Source organism: Bombina bombina, chromosome 3 (assembly GCF_027579735.1).
Source record: "Bombina bombina isolate aBomBom1 chromosome 3, aBomBom1.pri, whole genome shotgun sequence".
In the NCBI taxonomy this organism is placed as follows: domain Eukaryota; kingdom Metazoa; phylum Chordata; class Amphibia; order Anura; family Bombinatoridae; genus Bombina; species Bombina bombina.
Genome location: NC_069501.1, coordinates 848,901,316 through 848,916,864, shown reverse-complemented (window position 1 = coordinate 848,916,864; position 15,549 = coordinate 848,901,316).

Sequence of the window (15,549 nt, the reverse complement as noted above, 5' to 3'; positions counted from 1 at the left end):
ATTAACCAGGAGATAGTCGTGCCTTCTTTGTGTCCGAATCCAGTTTCAAAGAAGGAACGTTTGTTACACAATTTGGATGTAGTTCATGCTCTAAAATTCTATTTAGAGGCTACAAAGGATTTCAGACAAACTTCTTCCTTGTTTGTTGTTTATTCTGGTAAAAGGAGAGGTCAAAAAGCAACTTCTACCTCTCTCTCTTTTTGGCTTAAAAGCATCATCCGATTGGCTTATGAGACTGCCGGACGGCAGCCTCCTGAAAGAATCACAGCTCACTCCACTAGGGCCGTGGCTTCCACATGGGCCTTCAAGAACGAGGCTTCTGTTGAGCAGATATGTAAGGCAGCGACTTGGTCTTCACTGCACACTTTTACCAAATTTTACAAATTTGATACTTTTGCTTCTTCTGAGGCTATTTTTGGGAGAAAGGTTTTGCAAGCCGTGGTGCCTTCCATCTAGGTGACCTGATTTGCTCCCTCCCATCATCCGTGTCCTAAAGCTTTGGTATTGGTTCCCACAAGTAAGGATGACGCCGTGGACCGGACACACCTATGTTGGAGAAAACAGAATTTATGCTTACCTGATAAATTACTTTCTCCAACGGTGTGTCCGGTCCACGGCCCGCCCTGGTTTTTTAATCAGGTCTGATGAATTATTTTCTCTAACTACAGTCACCACGGTATCATATGATTTCTCCTATGCATATTCCTCCTTTACGTCGGTCGAATGACTGGGGAAGGCGGAGCCTAGGAGGGATCATGTGACCAGCTTTGCTGGGCTCTTTGCCATTTCCTGTTGGGGAGGAGAATATCCCACAAGTAAGGATGACGCCGTGGACCGGACACACCGTTGGAGAAAGTAATTTATCAGGTAAGCATAAATTCTGTTATCTCAGTAATATGGGAACTGCAGACATTTTTGTCTCTTTATACTTCGTTTCCCTATAAAAACACAGAAGAAGAATCGGTAACGCATACTTCCACCCTAGTTGTGATCATAACAGGTAAGACAGATGACTAAAGACTCAACTTATACACTCTGTTGTGAGGGGCTAAAAGACAGAAGCATTTTCCTAGAGAATTTTGGCAGCCTACCACACAAAATACCGAAATAAGTAAAAAATACTTGCATCTTAAAAAGCAGAAAGTATTAGAAAAAAATCAAAAAGCATCTGCTCAGTGCTATGAAAAACCCAGTAAAGCCCATTTTTACTCCACTACGAAAGTCACGCCTAAAATATGAAGATTGGACCAGTAAATACATTAGATCTGCATAATCAACAAATGCACGAAAAAAGATAATGCAATAGCACTTAGGGGCCAATTTATCAAGAGTCTGTGCGACATGATTCGCTCAGCTCAGAGGATCATGTCCGACAGACATTGCGGAATCCCGATAGCATACGCTGTCAGCATTTAACATTGCACAAGCAGTTCTGGTGAACTGCTTGTGCAATGCCACCGCCTGCAGATTTGCGGCCAATCGGCCACTAGCAGGGTGTGTCAATCAACCCGATCGTATACAATTGGGCGGATTGATGTCCGCAGCCTCAAAGGCAGCGGACGAGTTAAGGAGCAGCGGTCTTAAGACCACTGCTTCTTAACTGCTGTTTCCGGTGAGCCTGAAGGGTCACACGGAAACAGCTGCATTGGGGCCGATTGACAGCTTGTTAAATTGGCCCCTTAGTCTGAACTTTAAATGACTAGTAGATTTTTTAGAGTTATGTCTATTTCCACTCTTATATCATGTGACAGCCGTCAGCCAATCACAAATGAATACACATATATTCTGTGAAGTCTTGCACATGCTCAGAAGGAGCTGGTGACTCAGAATGTGGAAATATCAAAAGAATGGAAATTTTGTTAATGGAAGTAAATTGGAAAGTTGTTTAACATTTCATCCTCTATCTGAAGATTACATTTGACTTAAGTGTCCCTTTAAATAGCCCTTTTTAATACTGTAAAGTGTAACAAGATGCAGACATATGACACTGTAAGACCATTAAAATGTTTTTATTTAGTTGAATGCGTTCCTACTCTTTCTAATTTTATTGTCTGACAAATAGTGATGTTGCGAATAGTTCCAGGCGAACATAGCATGTTCGCGTTCGCCGCGGCGGGCGAACATATGCGATGTTCGGTCCGCCCCCTATTCGTCATCATTGAGTAAACTTTTACCCTGTACCTCACAGTCAGCAGACACATTACAGCCAATCAGCAGCAGACCCTCCCTCCCGAGTCCCAGACCCTCCCACCTCCTGGACAGCATCCATTTTAGATTCATTCGGAAGCTGCATTCTTAGTGAGAGGAGGGACAGTGTAGCTGGTGCTGATTTAATAGGGAAATCGATAGCTAGGCTAGTGTATTCAGTGTCCACTACAGTCCTGAAGGACTCATCTGATCTCTGCTGTAAGGACAGCACCCCTTTTAAGGGCTAGAACATCAGTCTACTTTTTTTTTCCCTGTGTAATCTAATTGCAGTTGCCTGCCTGCCAGCGTGTGTGTCAGGCTCACAGCGTATACTGTGCCCACTTGCCCAGTGCCACCACTCATATCTGGTGTAACAGTAGTGTACATTTAAAAAAAAAAAACACTTTTTTGACTGTGAAATAATAGCAGACAGCTGCCAGTACCCAAGATGGCTGCCAATAAGGCAGATGAGGAGGGTTAGAGAGCTGTTTTGGGGGAGGGGGGGGATCAGGGAGGTTGGGGGCTAAGGGGGGATGATACACCACAGCATATGTAAATATGCTAAAAAAATTAAATTAAAAACCTTTTATTTTAGTACTGGCAGACTTTCTGCCAGTACTTAAGATGGCGGGGACAATTGTGGGGTGGGGGAGGGAAGGGAGCTGTTTGGGAGGGATCAGGGGATCTGATGTGTCAGGTGGGAGGCTGATCTCTATACTAAAGCTAAAATTAACCCTGCAAGCTCCCTACAAACTACCTAATTAACCCCTTCACTGCTAGCCATAATACACGTGTGATGCGCAGCAGCATTTAGCGGCCTTCTAATTACCAGAAAGCAACGCTAAAGTCATATATGTCTGCTATTTCTGAACAAAGGGGATCCCAGAGAAGCATTTACAACCATTTGTGCCATAATTGCACAAGCTGTTTGTAAATAATTTCAGTGAGAAACCTAAAATTGCGAAAAAAAATTTTTTTTTTAAATTTGATCGCATTTGGCGGTGAAATGGTGGCATTAAATATACCAAAATGGGCCTAGATCAATACTTTGGGTTGTCTACTACACTACACTTAAGCTCTACCAGCTCACTACATGCTCCCTAATTAACCCCTTCACTGCTGGGCATAAAACATGTGTGGTGCGCAGTGGCATTTAGCAGCCTTCTAATTACCAGAAAGCAACTCCAAAGCCATATAAGTCTGCTATTTCTGAACAAAGGGGATCCCAGAGAAGCATTTACAACCATTTATGCCATAATTGCATACGTTGTTTGTAAATCATTTCTGTGAGAAACCTAAAGTTTGTGAAAAAGTGAATAATTTTTTTTTTATTTGATCGCATTTGGCGGTGAAATGGTGGCATGAAATATACCAAAATGGGCCTAGATCAATACTTTGCGATGTCTTCTAAAAAAAAAATATATACATGTCAAGGGATATTCAGGTATTCCTGAAAGATATCAGGGTTCAAATGTAACTAGCGCTCATTTTGAAAAAAAGTGGTTTTGAAATAGCAAAGTGCTTCTTGTATTTATTTCCCTATAACTTGCAAAAAAAGCAAAGAACATGTTAACATTGGGTATTTCTAAACTCAGGACAAAATTTAGAAACTATTTAGCATGGTTGTTTTTTTGGTGGTTGTAGAAATGTAACAGATTTTGGGGGTAAAAGTTAGAAAAAGTGTGTTTTTTTCCATTTTTTCCTCATATTTTATAATATTTTTAATAATAAATTATAAGATATGATGAAAATAATGGTATCTTTAGAAAGTCCATTTAGTGGCGAGAAAAACGGTATATAATATGTGTGGGTACAGTAAATGAGTAAGAGGAAAATTACAGCTAAACACAAACACAGCAGAAATGTAAAAATAGCCTGGTCCTTAAGGGAAAGAAATTGAAAAATAGCCTTGGTCCTTAAGGGGTTAAAAAAAAAAACTAGAAATTTGACTGTGAAATAATAGCAGTTAGTTTCCTTCACGCGTGTGCATTCCAGGGCCTGCCAGGGCACAGTGTCACACCAGTGCAACTCATATCTGTTGTAACAGTAGTGTACATTAAAAAAAAAAATCAATTTTGACTGTAATAGATTGAATAGCAGTTAGTTGTCTGCAAGCGTGTGTGTCAGGCCTACAGCGTCTACTCTGCCAACTTCTGCCAGTGCACAGTGCCGCTCATATCTGTTGTCACAGTAGCTTTCACGCATAGTACCACTAATAAAAAAAAAATGACAGGCAGAGGCAGGCCACCCCACAGGGGCCGTCGTGGTGCTGTGATTCCCTTTGGCCCTAGAATAATGCCCAGTGTTCAGAGGCCACGTACCCTGAACTCGAAAAGTTCTGAGGACATAGTTGACTGGCTAACACAGGACACCCAATCTTCTACAGCTTCCACTCGGAACCTTGTCACACCATCCTCCTCCAGCTTAGCTTCAGGCACCTCTCAAGTTACCACTCGCCCGCCTGCCTCCACCACCAACACTAGCACCACAGCCGCTTCACTTGATCTGTCAGAGGAGTTATTTACACATCAGTTGGAAGAAATGAGTGATGCGCAACCATTATTGCCAGAGGATGTAGATAACAGGGATATGTCTCAGTCAGGCAGCATTAATCACATGGACGTACGGTGTGATGATGATGATGTAGCCGCTGCGGGAGTTTGGTCTGTCACTGTGAAGCGGGCGTAACCCTTACACTACCTGATCGATACAACATCATACCTGATGTTTTAAAGCACGTTATTCCAAACAATTTAGGAATGTTAGGTGATTTATGCCCTTTATGGATTAAAACCAGACTCTGCATCAACTATGTAATTTTCCATGGGAATTTTGCCATGGATCCCTCTCCGGCATGCCACAGTCCAGATGTTAGTCCCCTTGAAACAACTTTTCCATCACTATTGTGGCCAAAAAGAATCCCTGTGGGTTTTAAAATTCGCCTGCCTATTGAAGTCTATGGCGGTTCGCCCGTTCGTGAACATTTGTGGAAGTTCGCGTTCGCCGTTCGTGAACCCAAATTTTTATGTTCGCGACATCACTACTGACAAACACTTGTTAGTAACATATATTTTAGCAGGTTTTTTAGAAGTACCAACTCTCATAAGCAGAACATAAGGTTAGTACATCGTAGTTTCTCTTTAAAATCAAGTTGCATGATTCAGGAATAAAAAATAACTTCCATTCAAATAATATGTACAACATTATTTTCTGTCTTTCCTTCATTAATTTAAACACCTTATGACAATCATTTCAGAGTAGAGATTTGATTTTTTGCTCTTTTTTATGTGAACATGAAGTTCAATAATACTGTTAAGGAGGGTGAGATAATCATTTGAAGTAAAATGTGGCTTATGGCAGGAACACAACAAAAGGTTCTTAACACAAAATTACCTGTCTTCTCCAGCTTTGCACCTACTGTTTCCACCTACTAGTTCTTGCTTAGAATATGTGTTGTGTGAGAGACACTATAGCAGTAATTATGGAAGCATGAAAGAAAAATATAATGTAACAAGCTCTAAAAATAATAAGCAGTGGACAAAGGACAAGTTTGACAGCTCTAATGGACCACTTATGCTTATGTCTATTAAACCTACATAGGAGGTAGCTATTTAAGAATGCTGTGTATGGTGCAAAATGTGCAATTCTTTATTTTTGTACTGCAGTTGAATTTGGTGTGATCCAAAAGTTAGAAATGAAGAAAAAAACTTTAATGTCTCTAACGCAGTTACAGCCATCCATTAAAGAATGTGCAATCATGTACCGGAAAATTGACAGTTATACAATGACTTATATATTATTAAAATGTATATTTCAAATTGCATGTAGTCAGTAAATTGAGGTAAGAGAAAAGCAGAAAATACATAGTTATTCAAAATAATAGCTCTCAACCTTAGTTTGATTACCGGTAACACTGGGGTTAAATACATAATACGCTACGCTACACAGATTTGCATTTAATAGAACAATAATTGCACAGTCTGTGATGATGTCACAGGCAATAAGGAACTCCCAGAGGTAGAGGTGCTTTTTTATAAGTTTTGGTGGGGAAGCTAGAATAGACATTACTCAGCTACTTAACCATACATTCAGTGCCGTATCTGAAATACAAAAATGGCTCTTTTCAGATGAGGTGTCAAATGTAACCCCTGCCAAAAAGTAGTTTGGGTGGAAGAGGACAGTGGCTCTAATGGAACCCGAATCTCTACCCTTATTTGACCTTTATCTTTCAAATGAGGGATCACTTGTCTTCTTAGAATGCAATTAATCAATGGGGTGATGTCCTGTTCAACTAGATACCATGGATATTTTATATGGAGGGGGAGAAGGCTATTATGCAGATCTTCTCTGTTGTATTTAGAGGAGCATGATACATCTAATTTAAAAGTGGGGCATTCCATCTTTTGAATACAGGGTCATATCCAAATGCATTTTGTAGTTTACCACAATGGTGTATTTATACATATGGCCCAAAGTATGTGAACGCCTGACCATACCTTTTTGAGCTTGTTGGACATCCAGTTCCAAAACCATGGGCATTAATATGGAGTTGGCCTCCTTTGTGGATATAATCGTCGCCACATGATTTTGGAGTGTGTCTATGGGAATTTGTGCCTAATCAGCCAAAAGAGCGTTTGTGAGGTCAATCACTGATGTTGGACAAGAAAGTCTGACTCAAAATTGGTATTCCAATTCATCCCAAAGGGGTTCAATGGGGCTGACATCAGGACTCTGTACAGTCATTAAACTATGTCTTCATGAACCTTGCTTTCTGCACAGGGGCACAGTCATGATGAAATAGGACAGAACCTTCCCCAAACTGTTGTCATAAGGTTGGAAGCATCCAACTGTTTAAAATGTATTTGTATCCTGCAGCATTAAGATGGCCCTTCATTCTTACTAAATGGTTTAGCCCAAACCCTGAAAAACTACCCCAGACCGTTATCCCTTCTACACCACCAAACTTTACAGTAGGCTCTATGCATTCTAGTAGGTAGCGTTCTTTTGGCATATGCCACTCTTAGATTCTTCCACCAGACTGCCATTGCTCCAGAGTCCAGTAGCGGTGTGTTTTACACCACTCCAGCCTACATTTGACATTGCAAATGTTGATTTTGATTCCAGAGGCAGTTTGTAGCTCTCTAGTGAGTGATGCAACATGTGATTATATGAGCTTCAGCAGTTTGCATCCCTGCTCCGTCAGTTTACATTGTTTACCACTTTGTGGCTGTGCTGATGTTGCTCCTAGACGCTTCCACTTCACAATAATAGCAGTTATAGTTTATGGGGCAGATCTAGTGGGACAAAAATGTCACTAACTTACTTGTGGCAAAGGTGGCATCCTATTACAGTGCCATGTTTAAAATCACTTAGCTCTTTAGTATGACCCACTGTACTATCAATATTTGTCTATTTTGATTTATTGGCTATGTGCTGGATCTAGCTCTACGGGAATTTGTTGGCTCTCTACAAATAACTGATAACAATAATAATTGTATGCACCTGTTAGCAACGGGTGTGGCTGAAACACCTGAACTCAATAATTAGTATGGGCGTCTACATAATTGTGTCCGTATGGTGTAAATATACATTTATATATTCTAATTGAAAGTTGGGAAAAGGTAAGAAGAATCCAAGAAATAGGTAGAATTGGGATAAAGCAAGGGGATAGGGAGAGGTCGTATCCAGCACTAAATAATTAACCCTTAGTTACCAATACACATTAAGGTTAAATTTGAATCAAAAAATGGTAATCGTCAGTGGATTGCTACAAACTAAATTCCAATTTAATGCTAAATGCAGATCATTTACAAAACACAGCAGCAGTGAGATAATGTAATATAACAACAACACAGGTTATTATCACAAGGGGCCCCTTGAATTATTCCATCTAAAAATTAGGCAAAATAAGTCCCAAAGATATTGGAGTCCAGAATTAAACTATAGGTATAATAGGGATCCCCTTTGTAAGACAGTGGAAATCGGATAAAGCACAATCCCTCCTGGGGAATATCTTCCTATCAAAGTCGCAAGTATAATATTGCTGTATGACCCAGTAACACATATATCTTTAGAATTGTGATTCCTGTATGTCCTCTATACAGCCACTTGTAGCGGAGCTCATATAGGTTGTTCTCAGGTTGCTTGTAATAGAACTCAGCGGAGTGCATTCAAAATACCTCCCTTGCTGACACGGAGTATGCTTCCAATCCACACCTCCTTTAGGCACAACTTTCCTGCTTTCAACCGCTCCTGTAGTTTTTCCTGTGGCTGCAGAGATCCTGGGTGCCAGGTAAACTTGCTGTTGCTAGCTAGTGCTTCCACTGCAATATCATCCTGCTGCTGCTTAGTAAGTGCTTAATGGTTTGATTAACATTCTGGTTACCGTTGCACTAAACGCCCAGCTACACGTGTTTCACCTCTTAGGCTTAGGGCTTCTTCCCGCAAATCAACTGATGATGTCATCAGGGGGATTCCCTTTTATATCCATTGTTAGAAACCTCCATGTTAACACTTCAAAGTTCAACTGTTTAGGATATGGGTGAAATGTTTTTTTTGCCATTGCACTACATTTCTTCATTTTCTTTCAATTCATCTGGCTGTCTTAGAATTATTATAAACATTTTGCTTTAATAGTCACTTGCATTTCATTGTGAATATCTTTGTACATTTCAACAGGACTTTGGCACTTGCAGTTTTCATTTTATTTTACATGAACATATTTGTCTTAATTAATGTTATGCTTTTCTTTAAATAATGGTTCATTTCCCCACCTTATTTTTTATACTTTATATCAAGAAATGATGAGAAGAGAGTAACATCAAAGTAAGGTTTAAATAGAAGAGAGTGTTAATCTTAGTCTCATCTTCTTTGCCTGAATCTTATAAAATCTTATCCAAAAATTGTATTCTCTAACAAATAACTGGGAGTAATTATATATATATATATACATTAGAGACTGAGAGGATAACTAAACGTATAAACTCATTAGGCTAGCAATAATGTTTTCAATTTACAAATGGAGCATAATTAATTTCTTCATTCAATCCTGTAGGTTTTAAAGATTCTAAATTAAAAATCCATTTACTGTAATAGTATTGTATCAAGGTCACCACCCCTGCCTTTTAAATCTATCTTTTCCAAGCCTTTAAATTTTAGTTCCTTTGTATTACTATTATGGTAGATTGCAAAGTGCCTTAGTTTGTTTTTAATGTCTCTTTTATGCTCTTTATTCTATTTCTGAGTTCTCTGTAGGTTTTACCTACTTAATACATTGAGCAACTACAGGTCACTAAATACACTACTCCTTCAGTTCTGCAATTGATATTGCTTTTAATAAACTGTTTTTTATTTTATTTTATTATTTTTGGCCAAAAATAAATTACCTGTAAGTATGTTCTTACATACTGCACATTTTGTACATTTAAAATTACCATTTTGTTTCCCTAATTCTTTTAAACAATTTGTTTCCTTTTTAATGTAATGACTTGTAACAAGTTTATCCTTTAGATTAGAGCCCCTTTCTAGCTGTCAATTGTGGATATTCTCCTATCACTTTTGATAGAGTTGGGTCAATTTTTACAAGATGCCAGCGTTTGCTCAGAATTGATCTAAGTTCGTCCCAATTATTGTTATAAGTTGTTATGAATCTTATTATCTCTGTATGTTCAGTTACTTTTGATTTATATAGCATTTCTTCTCTACTACTATCCCTTTTTACATATGCCTTTTTTTAATTGGCCCTCAGTATAGTCTCTCTCTGAATCTATTTTGTAGATCTCTAGCCTCACTTTTAAATTGCTTTTCTTCAGAGCAATTTCATTTATTCCTGAGATACTGTACCTGTGGGATGTTCTTAATGAGATTGGGTGCATGGTGACTTTCTGACCTTAAAAGGGTATTGACTGCTGTTTTTTTCCTATGTGTTGCAGTATTTAGTTTATTTCCATTTTTTATTATATTTAAGTCTAGGAAACTTATCTCACTGGTACTATAATTAAAGGTAAACTTTAAATTATAATCATTCAAATTTAGTTTTTCCATGAATAATTCCAGTTCCTTTACTGTTCCCTGCCAAAACATCAGGATATCATCTATATAGCGTATCCATGCGCTGAACAGATTTTCGCTTAAGTCACTGTCCAGAATTACATTGTTTTCCCAGTGGCCTTTAGAGACAGGCATAGTTTGGTGCACAACAGGTGCCCATGGCTGTCCCTAAGGTCTGTTCATAATATATTTTGTTAAATACAAAGTAATTATGGTGCAATAGAAATTTTAGCAATTTTTCTACAAATTCTGTATGCTTTTTATAAATTGGTCCTCGCTGTTCCAATTTTTTTTTCATTATTTCTATCCCTTTTTCATGCGGTATGGAGAAGTATAACCCCTCCACATCAATTGTAACTAAAAGAGCATTCTCATTTATAGATAATCCATCTAATCTTTTTAACACATCAAGGAAATCTTTGACAAATGATGGTAAGGTTGCTAGAAAAGGTCTTAGGCAATAGTCCACATATTCAGAAATGTTCTATGTTAATGATCATATTCCTGAAATGATGGGCCTCCCTGGAAGGGGTAAATTTTCTTTATGAATTTTTGGTATGGTATAAAAATGAGATATTTTTTGGAAATTTTACATATAAAAAATCTTTTTCTTTTTTTATCACATCATTGCTCAAGGCCTCTTCCAGCAAGATATTTAATTCATCCTAATATTGTATTGTTGTTTTTTTTATTAGGGTCTTGCAATGTTTTTTTATCCAATACTTGTTTTAAACATTCATTTTCATAGTCTTTTGTTTCTAGAACTACCACATTCCCACCCTTGTCTGAACTTTTAATTGTTATTGTATGATTATAATTTAATTCTTTTATTGCTAGTCTGCTATTTAGTTAAATTATCATCAAAACTGAATGTTTCTGAGCTGCCTGTAATCACCTCAAATAGTTTTAATGATTATTAACACACAGTCTCCTAGCACCATTAACTGCTACATAGATTAACAGGTAGCAATTATTTGTCAAATTATTCCATTGATTATCTGTGTGGTGCTGTTACTTTAAAAACAAATACATTTATATATACACTATATATATATATATATATATATATATATATATATATATATATATATATGTTTATATATACAGTATGTCTACATATGTATTTATGTATTTATATGTGTATATATGTATTTACAGATATATATATATACACATAAACACATAAATATATATGTACACATATACAGACATATATATGAGTGCATTGAAGCCCTTCCTTTACCTTTAAGTAGATGAAAACATGTAAAAACATATTTTTGCAATATGCATTTTTAATAAAGGTTTTAATTATTTACTGTAAATATTTGACATTCCAATGTTTTGCCCATAGCAGAATATGTTCTACGTATTTCTAAATAGATATTGCTATATCTATCTTTATATATCTATACCTATATATAATCATGTATATATATATTTATATATATATATATATCTATATATTGTACTATAATACCATCAGATATATGTAGAAATATGTATTTATGAATAAATAGAACATATCCTGTTATGTAAAGAACATTGGAATATTAAATATTCATATTTTAATGTCGGGTTAGCGCAACTGAGAATATGAGATCGTGTTTGTGCAAGAGTAGGATGTTAGGTTTTTTTCAACTTTTTTTTACTCCATTGACTTCTATGGGAGAATATGTGAACACGCACAACTTCTTCTCATTTTTTGCATGAATCGGGTTACCGCTAAATGAAAAAACTGTTTACTTTCAACTCATAATACGAGCACAACTCGACGGAAAAAAATCTAAATTCTAGCACAATTAACATTCTAGCAGAAGCGCAAAATACCACCCTACTTGTAATCTGACCCTTAAGGTAGGGTGACCAGAGGTCACTGATTACCGGGAACAGTCCCGGATTGAATTATATCCCCGGAAATGTCACCGGGAAGACTGTCAGCTAGTTAAAGGTTTTCAACACTGAACGTGTAATTGGCAAATATCTAAATGAAATTGGCAATCTTTTTCAAGTAAGAAAGTGGTAGCCTGCTGTAGCATGTACATGGTGCTCTACAGTAAAGGGAAGTCTGTGCATCTCACCAGTCTCTAAGACTCCTGCAGATTTCCGATCCGATCTTCGCACTCAGTCATGGTGTGGAACTCTCCCTCAGTCTCAGTCATTATTATTACTTTTCCTAAATATTAGAAGCGTTATGTAGCGCTGAACTACTACCGTTCCCAGCATGCACTTGAAGACTGTCATGGCTGCTGGTATCTATGGAGACTAGAAACACAGGATTTAATGTTCTGGCAGACACAAGCACTTTTAATGTTGTCCTTTGGATAAAGAAACACAGCCGCCAAACTGCTTTTTTTAGATGTGGGAGCTTGAAAATTTAGAAGCGTGGTACTAATAAACAATATATAATTTTAGTATCATGCAGCAACAGTGTACAGTATGTAGTTTGCATCTAGTTTGGAATCCCCAATATTTATTATTTATGAATTTTTACTACATCACTAAATTATTATAACCCATTCAAATGGATTTCATTATGGACTGGATTTCTATTTACCCTATCATGTAGATTAAGCAGCGTTGGTGTATTGTTGTGGATAGGTCATTCAGATGTGTTGGGGATATGCAGTCGGTAACTACACGCAGGTGTCCTGGGGACTTGTGTGGCTGTGGGGATATGAGGCAGCAGAGTGGATGATCACACTTTTGCAACTTGCAAGACACAGTGCACAAGAAGCATCCATGATCCGATACAAACAGACAAGGTAAGACAATGGGCAGAGCTGTATAAGTGCAAAGTAGTACGGAGGGACTCTGTAACATCAAAATTGCTGGGCTTGATGAAGTAATAAGGTGCACTTTTATCCAGAACCCCTGTTTAAGTATTAACCCTTTCACTGTAAAATGGGCTAAGGCAGCACCTAACTCAAACAAGCATTTTGGATAAACCAGACATTTTTTATTGGGATTTTGAAGACTTCACAAACAAATAAAGACTTCACAAACAAATAAAATAGATCTGATTATCAGCAGCTTTATGTTACATGAATATGTGATTTGGGGAAGCAGACTATTGCAGTATATTCCATTTGTATATATACCTTTCCCCCTCTCTCCCCCTCTATCTATCTCTCCCCCTTTGTCTCTTTCCCCCTGTTTCTCTCTCTCTCCCCTTCTCTGTCTCTCTCTCTCCTTCCCTCTCTCTGTCTCTCCCCCTCACTCTTCCCCACTGTCTCTCTCTCTCTCCTCTCTGTCTCTCTCTCGCCCCCTCTCTGTCTCTCTCTACTCCCTCTCTGTCTCTCTCTCTCCCCTTCTCCCTCCTCCTCTCTGTCTCTCTCTCTCTCTCTCTCCCCCATCTGTTTCTCCCTCCTCTGTCTCTCCCTCCCTCCCTCTCTCCCCCTCTTTGAATCTATCTCTCCTCCACTCTATCTCTCTCTCTATCCCCCCTCTCTATCTCGCTCCCCTCTATCTCTCCCTCTGCCCTCCCTCTCCCTCCCTCTGCCCCCTCTCTCTCCTCCCTCTGTTTCTCCCTCCCTCTGTCTCTCCCTCCCCTCTGTCCCCCTCCTCTGTCTCCCCCCTCTTTTTCTCTCCCCCTCTCTCAGTCTCTCTCTCCTTACTCTCTGTCTCTCCCCCTCTCTGTCTCTCTTTCTCCCCTCTGTCTCTCTCCCCAGTAAAAAAATCATAAGCAAATGTTTCAACCCTAAAGAAATGGTGAGCACAAAATTGTGGTCTTAGCCATAGTGGTGTTGTCCATCTCATAAGGAGGGGGAAATTCCAAATTCCTAAGTAAAAGAGAAAGTCTGTAGATCAGATGACTTTTTATAGATTAGAATTTTTACTCCATGTTGTACTGTTAAGCTGAATAGATAGCCCAGTGATATTTAATATTGTTAATTGTAGGACAGATGTTATAAAATGAACATATTTGGTCATGAGACTTAAAAAGACAGTAAAGTCACAATTAGACATTTGTGATTTTGACAGAGCATACAATTTTAAACAACTTTCCAATTTACTTTTATTATTTCATTTCCTTCCTTCACTTGTTATCCTTTGCTGAAAGGTTTATCTAACTAAGTTCAGAAGCTGCACAAACCTACTGTTACCTAGGAGTCAGCACTGATTGGCTAAAATTAAAGTCCATCAAAAGAACTGAGATAAGTGCAGTCTACAGAGGCTTATATACAAGGTAATCCCAGAGGTAAAAAGTATATTAATATAACATTGTTGATTGTGCAAAACTGGGTAATAGGTAATAAAGGGATGACAATTGTGGAGTCGACTGTCCCTTTAATTTCAGAATTATGTCTTAAAATTTGACGCAAAGTGTCACTAACTTTCGGCTAGATTACAAGTTTTGCGGTAAGAGTGACTCAGTACTAACTTGCAAGTTATTTCCACCGCTCACCTCCCTATAACGCTGCTATTACAGGTTTTCATAAACCCGGCGTTAGCAGGCAATATGTGATCATTGAGCAAAATTGAGCTCCATACCGCACTCCAATACCAGCGCTGCTTTGAGCTGGTTTTACGTGCTCATGCATGATTTCCCCATAGACATCAATGGGGAAAGCCGGCTAAAAAAAGCCTAACACCTGCAATAAAGGTCCGTAACGCAGCCCCATTGATTCCTATGGGGAAAGAAAAGTTGTGTTTAACCTAACAACCTAACATAAACCCTGAGTCTAAACACCCCTAATCTGCCGCCCCCGACATCGCCGACACCTACATTACACTTATTAAACCCTAATCTGCCACCACCCAACATCTCAGCCTCCTACATTACACTTATTAACCCCCAATCTGCCACCCCCATGTCGCCGCCACCCACCTACACTTATTAACCCCTAATCTGCTGCCCCCAACATCGCCGCCACTATACTAAAGTTATAAACCCCTAAACCTAACCCTAACTCTAACCCTAACACCACTAACTTTAATATAATTTAAATAAATTTAAATAAAAATTACTATCATTAACTAAATAACTAAATTAACCCTAAGTCTAACCCACCTACATAAATTTAATAACCCCTAATCTGCCGCCCCCAACATCGCCGCCTCTATACTAAAGTTATAAACCCCTAAACCTAACCCTAACTCTAACCCTAACCCTAACACCACTAACTTTAATATAATTTAAATAAATTTAAATAAAAATTACTATCATTAACTAAATAATTCCTATTTAAAACTAAATACCTATAAAATAAACCCTAAGCTAGCTACAATATAACTAATAGTTACATTGTAGCTATCTTAGGTTTAATTTTTTTTTCACAGGAAAGTTTGTATTTATTTGAACTAGGTAGACTA